Raw genomic sequence first — 10,083 nt, forward strand, 5'->3', positions numbered from 1 at the left:
AAAGGTGAGCGATTTAATTTATTGCTTTTCTGACTTTCATGACCAATCTACTTGGCTAGTGTGCTGCTATTTTTATTGACTTGGCCAAAGCTTTTGATACAGTAGACCACTCCATTCTTGTGGTCGGCTAAGGAGTACTGGTGTCTGAGGGGTCTTTGGCCTGGTTTGCTAACTATCTCCCTCGAAGTGCAGTGTATAAAGTCCGAAAATATGTTGTCTCAGCCACTGCCTGTCACCAAGGGAGTACCCCAAGGCTCGATCCTAAGCCCCACACTCTTCTCAATTTACATCAACAACATAGCTCAGGCAGTAGGAAGCTCTCTCATCCATTTATATGCAGATTTTACAGTCTTATACTCAGCTGGCCCCTCCTGGGATTTTGTGTTAAATGCTCTACATCAAAGCTTTATTTGTGTCCAACAAGCTTTCTCTACCCTTAACCCTGTTCTGAACACACCCGAAACAAAGGTAATGCTGTTTGGTAAGAAGAATGCCCCTCCTCCCACAGGTGTTATTACATCCTCTGAGGGTTTAGAGCTTGAAGTAGTCACCTCATACAAGTACTTGGGAGTATGGCTAGACAGTTCACTGTCCTTCTCTCAGCACATATCAAAGCTGCAGGATTAAGTTAAATCTAGACTTGGTTTCCTATATTGTAATCACCCCTATTTCACCCCAGCTGCCAAATGAACCCTGATTCAGATGACCAGCCTACCCATACTAGATTACGGAGACTTAATTTATAGATCGGCAGCTAAGGGTGCTCTCGAGTAGCTAAATGTTCTTTACCATTCGGCCATCAGATTTGCCACCAATGCTCCTTACAGGACACATCCCTGCACTCTGGTCATCTGGTCATCTGGTCATCGCTATATAACTGTCGCAAGACCCACTGGTTGATGCGTATTTATAAAACCCTCTTAGGCCCCTCTCCCCCATCTGAGCTATCTACTGCAGCCCTCATCCTCCACATACAACACCAGTTCTGCCAGTCACATTATGTTACCCTCTCTTGAGTAGGGGGCATTATTTTGACGTCCGGATGAAAAGCGTGCTGAAATTAAACTGCCTGTTACTCAGGCCCAGAAGTTAGGATATGCATATAATATAAAACCCTCTAAAGTTTCTAAAACTGTTGAAATGATGTCTGTGAGTATAACAGAACTGATATGGTAGGCGAAACTCAGAGGACAAACCCCCCCCCCAAAAAAAGATTCAGCCTATCACAATTTTCAATGGCAACCACTTTTATTATAATGCCAAGTCGTCCCAGATTGCAGTTCCTAGGGCTTCCACTAGATGTCAACAGTTTTTAGAAAGAGTTTCAGGCTGGTTTTTGGAAAAATTAGCCAGAAATTGTAGTTTTTCTAGGTGGCTTCCATTTGGGCTGTAGTGTTTCCAAACGAGTGGAAGAGAGCACGTTCCTTGGTATTTTTCTCCGGTAAAGACAATAACGATTCTCCATCTTAAATTGTATCAATTTTTTACGTATTAGGGTACCTAAGGTTTGATTTTAAACGTTGTTTGACTTGTTTGGAAAAGTTTATTAGTAATGTTTGGGATTCATTTTGTATTCATTTTGATTAAGGAAAACTGGGTGGATTATTGACTGAAGCGCACCAGCTAAACATCATTTTTATGGATATAAAGAAGGACATTATTGAACAAAAGTGTGTGTGTGTCTGTGTGTGTGTGTGTTTCTCTGTGTGTGTGTGTGTTTCTCTGTGTGTGTGTGTATGTGTGTGTGTCTGTGTATTTCTCTATATGTATCTGTGAACATGTGTTTGTGTATGTGTGTGTGTCTCTCTCTGTGTGTGTATGTAGGTGTGTCTGTGGGTGTGTCTGTGTGTGCATGTGTGTGTATGTGTGTGTGTGTGTATGTGTGTGTCTGTGAGAGAGAGTGTTTGTGTGTGTGTGTGTCTGTGAGAGAGAGAGTGTGTGTGTGTGTCTGCGAGAGAGAGCGAGTGTGTGTGTGTGTGTGTGTGTGTGTGTGTGTGTGTGTGTGTGTGTGTGTGTGTGTGTGTGTGTGTGTGTGTGTGTGTGTGTGTGTGTGTTCGGCTATTTCAGCCACACCCTTTGTGTATAAAATCGAGCACACAGCCATGCAATTTCCATAGACATACATTTGCAATAGAATGGCCAGTACTGAAGAGCTTGTGACTTTTAACATGGCACCGTTATAGGATGCCACCTTTCCAACGAGTCAGTTCGTCAGTTTTCTGCCCTGCTAGAGCTGCCCCTGTAAACTAAATGGTGTTATTGTGAAGTGTAAACGTCAAGGAGCAACAACGGCTAGGCCGCGAAGTGGTGGGCCATACAACATCACAGAACGGGAACGCCGAGTGCTGAAGCTCGTAGTGCGTAAAAATCACCTGTCCTCAGATGCAACACTCACTACCGAGTTCCAAACTGACTCTTGAAGCAACTTCAGCACAATAACTGTTTGTCGGGAGCTTCATTCATTTCAGCATCCCTAGCATCCCAGACAGCATCCCGTCCTCAGATCATGCGCAGACCAGCTGGCTGGAGTGTTTACGGACACATTCAATCTCTCCCTAATCCAGTCTGCTGTCCCCACTTGCTTCAATATTTCCACAATTGTTCCTGTACCCAAGAAAGCAAAGGTAACTGAACTAAATTAAGTGCTTGAGAGGCTAGTTAAGGATCATATCACCTCTACCTTACCTGACACCCTAGACCCACTTCAATTTGCTTACCGCCCCAATAGAGCCACAGTTGATGCAATCGCCATTGCACTGCACACTGCCCTATCTCATCTGGACAAAAGGTAAACCCATATAAGAATGCTGTTCATTGACTAAAGCTCAGCATTCAACACCATAGTACTCTCCAAGCTCATCATTAAGCTCGGGGCCCTGGGTCTGAACCTAGTCCTGGTCTGAACCTGGTCTGTGCAACTTGGTCCTGGACTTCCTGACGGTCCGCCCCCAGGTGGTGAATAACACCTCCACTTCGCTGAACCTCAACACAGGGGCCCCACAAGGGTGTGTGCTCAGCCCCCTCCTGTACTCCCTGTTCAACCATGACTGCGTGGCCACGCACGCCTCCGACTTAATCATCAAGTTTGCAGACTGATTACCAACAATCACGAGACAGCCTACAGGGAGGAAGTGAGGGCCCTGCGAGAGTGGTGCCTGGAAAATAGCCTCTCACTCAACGTCAACAAAACAAAGGAGCTGATTGTGGACTTCAGGAAACAGCAGAGGGAGCACCCCCCTATCCACATCAACAGGACTGCAGTCGAGAAGGTGGAAAGCTTCAAGTTCCTCTGCATACACATCACTGACAATCTGAAATTGTCCACTCACACAGACAGTGTGGTGAAGAAGGCGCACCAGCGCCTCTTCAACGTAAGGAGGCTCACAAACTTCTACAGGTGCATAATTGAGAGCATCCTGACAGAAAGTATCACCGTCTGGTACAGCAACTGCACTGCTTGCAACAGCAGTGCTCTCCAGAGGGTGGTGCGGTCTGCCCAACACATTACTGGCGGCAAACTACCTGCCCTGCAGGACACCTACAGCACCTGATGTCACAGGAAGAACAAAAAGTTAATCAAGGACTTCAACCACTCGAGCCAATGCTTGTTCACTCTGCTATTATTCAGAAGGCACGGTCAGTACAGGTGCACTGTTAGATGCTACTGCATTGTTGGAGCTAGGAACACAAGCATTTTGGCTACAGCCGCAATAACATCTGCTAAATATGTATATGTGACCAATAAAATTTGATTGGATTTGATTTGAACGCTCGCCGCCATTGGACTCTGGAGCAGTGAAAACGCTTTCTCTGGAGTAATGAACCACAATTTACCATCTGGCAGTCTGATGGACGAATATGGGTTTGGTAGATGCCAGGAGAACGCTACCTACCTGAATGCATAGTGCCAACTGTAAAGTTTGATGGAGGATGAATAATGGTCTGGGGTTGTTTTTCATGGTTTGGGTTAGGCTCCTTAGTTCCAGTGAAGGGAAATCTTAACGCAACAGCATACAATGATATTCTAGATGATTATGTGTTTCCAACTTTGTGGCAACAGTTTGGGGAAGGCCTTTTCTTGTTCAGCATCACAATGTGTGCAAAGCGAGGTCCAAACAGAAATGGTTTGTCGAGATCGGTGTGGAAGAACTTGACTGGCCTGCACAGAGCCCTGACCTCAACCCCATAGAACACCTTTGGAATGACTTGGAATGCCGACCGTAAGCCAGGCCTAATTGCCCAACGTCAGTCCCGACCGAATTAATGCTCTTGTGGTTAAGTGGAAGCAAGTCCCCGCAGCAATATTCCTACATTTAAGCAGAAAGCCTTCCCAGAAGAGTGGAGGCTGTTATAGCAGCAAAGGTGGGTGCCAACTCCATATAATGCCCATGATTTTGGAATGAGATGTAGATGAGATGAGATGAGATGTAGATGAGCAGGTGTCCACATAGTATATTTTCTGCACTGCCATATTGTCACGTCAGTGTTTTGAGGAAGTGTGGAGACAGGGTTCAGAGAGGGTTAAAAGAGGGTCAGAGTGAGAGATCATTCCAAACTAATGAGTCAGTGAGTGAAAGACCCTTCCAAACTAATGAGTTAGTGAGTAAGAGTCTGACCAAGGTTGACGTGGGTGGTCTTTTAGATAAGGCAGATGTGGAGCAGGGAACACGTTCACATGTTCACATCTTATGACGTTGATGGATATAATATCTCTCTCTCTCTCTTTCTGTCTTTCTCGCTCTATCTCTCTCTGTCACACACACACACACACACACACACACACACACACACACACACACACACACACACACACACACACACACACACACACACACACACACACACACACACACACACACAAAGTGGCCTGAGGAAGTGGAGCAGGGTGAGGTGTCTCCTGCGCTCTTCTTTTTCTCTCTCTCTCTCTCTCCTTCTCCCTCTGTCCCTCTCCTCTGCTGTGTGGCTACATAACCATCTGGCCAGGCAAAAGATTAGTTTAATAAAGGGGAAATTTCCCCCTGCATAATTTAGTGGGAATGGCTGGATATTTATGCTACAGTGGTACGTCCTCTAAATGCATGCTACGTCGGAGGCCTGGGAATCTGTGTACTTTTGTAATGTACAGTGACATATCTGCTCTACAGGGAATAAACATATCCTTGTTTAACCTTCTCCCCATCTCTCTCTCTCTCTCTGCCGCTCTCTCTCTCTCTATTTCTATGTATTTCCTCTGTCGCGCTCTCTCTCTCTCTCGCTTTCTCTCTCTCTTTCTTCTTCTCTCCTCTCTGTCTGTTTCTCTCTCACTATCTCCCCGTCTCTCTCTCTCCTCTCCTCCTCCTCATTGCATAATACTTCTCATCTGCTATTTAATCCTTTCATATTGTAGCATGTTCTTCTGCCAGTGGTTTGAGGGCCTGTTCTGTTCTGCTGGAGAGTGTAGCAGTGATAAGATAAGTGTGATTGTACGTATAATAACAACAGCCCTGTGCTGTTGCTGCCGGGGCCGTAGGTAGCTGGCTATAGATGTGTCTACATTACAAATGGCACCCTATTCCCTTTATAGTGCACAACTTTTCAATGGCAGTGCACTATATAGGGAGAAGATGTAAAAAGTCCAAAAAACATCCTGAATTAAATGTTAATGGGATTCTAATTCAAGACTGATTTCATGTCCACCACCTTAGACCTCCTGAAATGACATACTCAAATCTAACTGCCTGTAGCTCAGAACCAGAACAAGGATATGCATATTCTTGGTACCATTTGAAAGGAAACACTTTGAAGTTTGTGGAAATGTGAAAGGAATGTAGGAGAATATAACACAATAGATCTGGTAAAATATATTACAAAGAATGAACCAACCGTTCTATTGTATTTTTTTGTACCATCATCTTTGAAATGCAAGAGAAAGGCCATAACATATTTTTCCATCCCAGGTGCAATATACATATTTTGACAACTAGATGGCAGCAGAGTATGTGCAACGTTTTAGACTGATCCAATGAACCATTGCATTTATGTTCAAAATGTTGTTTCAAGACTGCCCAAATATGCCTAATTTGTTTAATAATAACATTTCATGTTCAAAACTGTGCACTCTCCTCAAACAATAGCATGGTATTATTTCACTGTAATAGCTACTGCAAATTGGATAGTGCAGTTAGATTAACATGAATTTAAGCTTTCTGCCAATATAAGATTTGTCTATGTCCTGGGAAATTTTCTTGTTACTTACAACCTCATGCTAATCGCATTAGTCTACGTTAGCTCAACCATCCCGTGGAAGGGACACCAACAATGTTTTTATTGACTCTGTCATCAAACTGGCTCAAAGATTTTCAACCAAGACCACAGTTCTCACTCCCATAGATAATAGTAAACCAATATTCAGAATTCCTGAAATGTCAGCATCAGTAATGGACAGTAATGTTACCTTCTTCAGGAGTTCTTGAATAAAGGATATATTTGTCTGGACACTATTCCTGAAGATACTAAATATTCTCTGATTGATATTGTACATCTAGTTAGTCTGTCCATCAAATACGGTTTTGTCTGATTTTAAAACAAGTATCACTGCTACAATGATACCTGTTTTAAAATCTGGTGACCCAACACTGGTGGAAAATGTCTGAGCTACAGTAAAAGCATTATTCCAGTGCTATCAAAAGTAGCTGAAAGATGGGTAGTTGATCATCTGACTGATCACCTCATTCAGGGCAACTCCACACATCAAATGCAATTTGGGTTCACAACTAACCATTCTACTCAAACAGCCAATTGTTATTTTCTGGAGTGCATTAAATCTAAACTGGATGTAGGTGGTGAAGTCGACACTGTCTTTTTAGATCTTAAAAAGGCCTTTGATACTGTGAATGATGAGGTCCAGCTATCCAAACTATCCACCCTTAATGTGTCCACTGAAGTTATTAGTTGGATGTATCTGACAAACAAAAGTCAAACGTTTCGTTTGGGGGACACTCAGCCGAACTCTCTTTACTATAAATGTATAACATTGGGGTCCCACAAGGGTCAATATTAGGCACTACACACTGCCCTATCCCATCTGGACAAAAGGTATACCTTTGTAAGAATGCTGTTCATTGACTATAGCTCAGCATTCAACAACATAGTACCCTCCAAGCTCATCTTTAAGCTCGGGCCCTGTGTCTGAACCCCACCCTGTGCAACTTGGTCCTGGATTTCCTGATGGGCCACCCCCAGGTGGTGAAGGTAGGAAACAACACCTGCACTTCACTGATCCTCAACACAGGGGCCCCACAAGGGTGTGAGCTCAGCCCCCTCCTGTACTCCCTGTTCACCCATGACTGTACTCCCTGTTCACGCACGCCTCCAACTCAATCATCAAGTTTGCAGACGACACAATAGTAGTAGGCCTGATTATCAACAATGACGAGACAGCCTACAGGGAGGAAGTGAGGGTCCTGGGAGAGTGGTGCCTGGAAAATAGCCTCTCACTCTACGTCAACAAAACAAAGGAGCTGATCGTGGAGTTCAGGAAACAACAGACGGAGCATGCCCCTATCCACATCGATAGGACCGCAGTGGAGAAGGTGGAAAACTTCAAGTTCCTCGGCATACACATCACTGACAATCTGAAATGGTCCACCCAGACAGACAATGTGGCGAAGAAGGTGCAACATCGCCTTTCCAACGTAAGGAGGCTCACAAACTTCTACAGATGCATAATTGAGAGCATCCTGACGGAAAGTATCACCGTCTGGTACAGCAACTGCACTGCTTGCAACAGCAGTGCTCTCCAGAGGGTGGTGCGGTCTGCCCAACACATTACTGGCGGCAAACTACCTGCCCTCCAGGACACCTACAGCACCTAATGTCACAGCGAGACCAAAAAGATCATCAAGGTGTCATGACCTTGGCTTGATGGGTTTATGACCCCCATAAATACCTTCCCCCCATTTCTCTCTCTCTACTCTATAGAGTAACCATATTTCGGTAATCCAACCAGTTGAAAATATGCGTTGGGACTTAATGAATATGATGCCAGTTCAGTTGGCGTCTGAGACATGATTACTGATGATAGGACGACATAAACTGTATCTTGTAAAGTCTACACATTGTAGTTATCACATGGAATTGTTGATCAATTTAACCTTTTGTGACTAGGGGGCAGTATTTTAATTTTTGGGAAAAAAACGTTCCCGTAGTAAACAGGATATTTTGTCAGGACAAAATGCTAGAATATGCATATAATTGACAGCTTAGGATAGAAAACACTAAAGTTTCCAAAACTGTAAAAATGTTGTCTGTGAGTATAACAGAACTGATGTTGCAGGCGAAAGCGAAAATGATCTCCCACTTGCTTGCCCACAAGTTAACATGCTTGTAAGTTTTGTATGTACACTCAAAACATAGTGAACTAGTTGTTAACAAGTTAATTGAAGCTATGGTACATATTTCTAAATGGATGATTCATTCTTGCCTGCATTTAAATATTGACAAGACTGTTTGTATGTTTATATGTACTTCTCTAAGAAACACATTGATTCTTCCCAAACAGCTGAAAGTTGTGTCTAACTTCAGGTATCTCGGGGTCATTTTGGACTCCAATTTGACATCTAAGAAACATGTGAAGAAAGTGGTTAACACGGTCAGGTTTGGATTATCCAACTTTAGTTATATAGGAACTTTCCTTCCTCTGAAGGCCGACAGACTATATAGGCATGCTATGATCTTCTCACATCTGAGGTACTGCCTCACATGCTGGTCAAAAGCAGGAGCTACTATTCTGAAACCAATTGAATCACTCTACAAACAAACACTTAAGATTTTTGATAACAAACCAAACAGTTACTTCCATTGTCATATCATTTACAAACATAATTGATTTAGTCTGGATAGCTTTAAGCAGGATGTAGATGCAAGGCTTATCTTCAAGACCCTTTTCCACACAGTAAAATCAGTTAATCAGCCTTCTCTGTTAGAGATACAAAATACTGGAATGCAATGCCCATGGACTTGAGGAAGTTGAGTTGAGAACATTGAGAACATTGAGAACATGGCTCAAATCTATCCAAAGCTGTACACCTGAGTTCTCTGAGGTTCCTCATATATAAGTCAACAGTTGATGATAGTGTTGTTGTTGTTGTTAGAATGATGTATTTGTATTTTGTATTGTTTTCGTGAGTATGTGTATAGTAGCTGTGTAAAGTAATGTGCATTGTCCCATATAAATGAATAAATAAAAATGTAGGCTAATGTGTTTTTCTAGGTGTCGAAGGTTTGTCCCAGATACCAGATGATGTAAACTGGGCATTGCTATCGAACAGGATATTAGGGTCAGGGACCTTATGTTGTTGTAACATTAGTGCACTCAGGCTTTTGAGGCTAATCCATCCCCTTGTTGATAAGGCCATAAGGAAGGAAAGGAGACCAGGACAAAGGAAAGGACTAGACTGTAAACCTTTGTTGGACTATGGGCTGCAACCTAAATTACAGAGACTAGGTTTAATCTTTTCACACAAGACCTCAAAAATCTGCATCCGACCCCTATGCTTTCACCCCCCCCACACCCACCTAACCACGCTCCATCCTAACTGCTCTCCCCTCCCCCCCCTCTCCTTCCCCCTCCCTACACCCCCTAACCACCCTCCATCCTAACTGCTCTCCCCTCCCTCCCCAACCCAACCCAACCCCACCTAACCACCCTCCATCCTAACTGCTCTCCCTCCCCTCCCTAACCCAACCCAACCCAACCCCACCTAACCACCCTCCATCCTAACTGCTCTCCCTCCCCAACCCAACCCAACCCCACCTAACCACCCTCCATCCTATCTGCTCTCCCCTCCCTTCCCCAACCCAACCCAACCCCACCTAACCACCCTCCATCCTATCTACTCTCCCCTCCCCAACCCAACCCCACCTAACCACCCTCCATCCTAACTGCTCTCCCCTCCCCTCCTCTCCCCAACCCAACCCAACCCCAACTAACCACCCTCCATCCTAACTGCTCTCCCTCCCCAACCCAACCCCACCTAACCACCCTCCATCCTAACTGCTCTCCCCTCCCTCCCTAACCCAACCCAGCCCAACCCAACCCCACCT

Source organism: Oncorhynchus nerka, linkage group LG12, assembly GCF_034236695.1.
Source record: "Oncorhynchus nerka isolate Pitt River linkage group LG12, Oner_Uvic_2.0, whole genome shotgun sequence".
Taxonomy (NCBI): Eukaryota; Metazoa; Chordata; class Actinopteri; order Salmoniformes; family Salmonidae; genus Oncorhynchus; species Oncorhynchus nerka.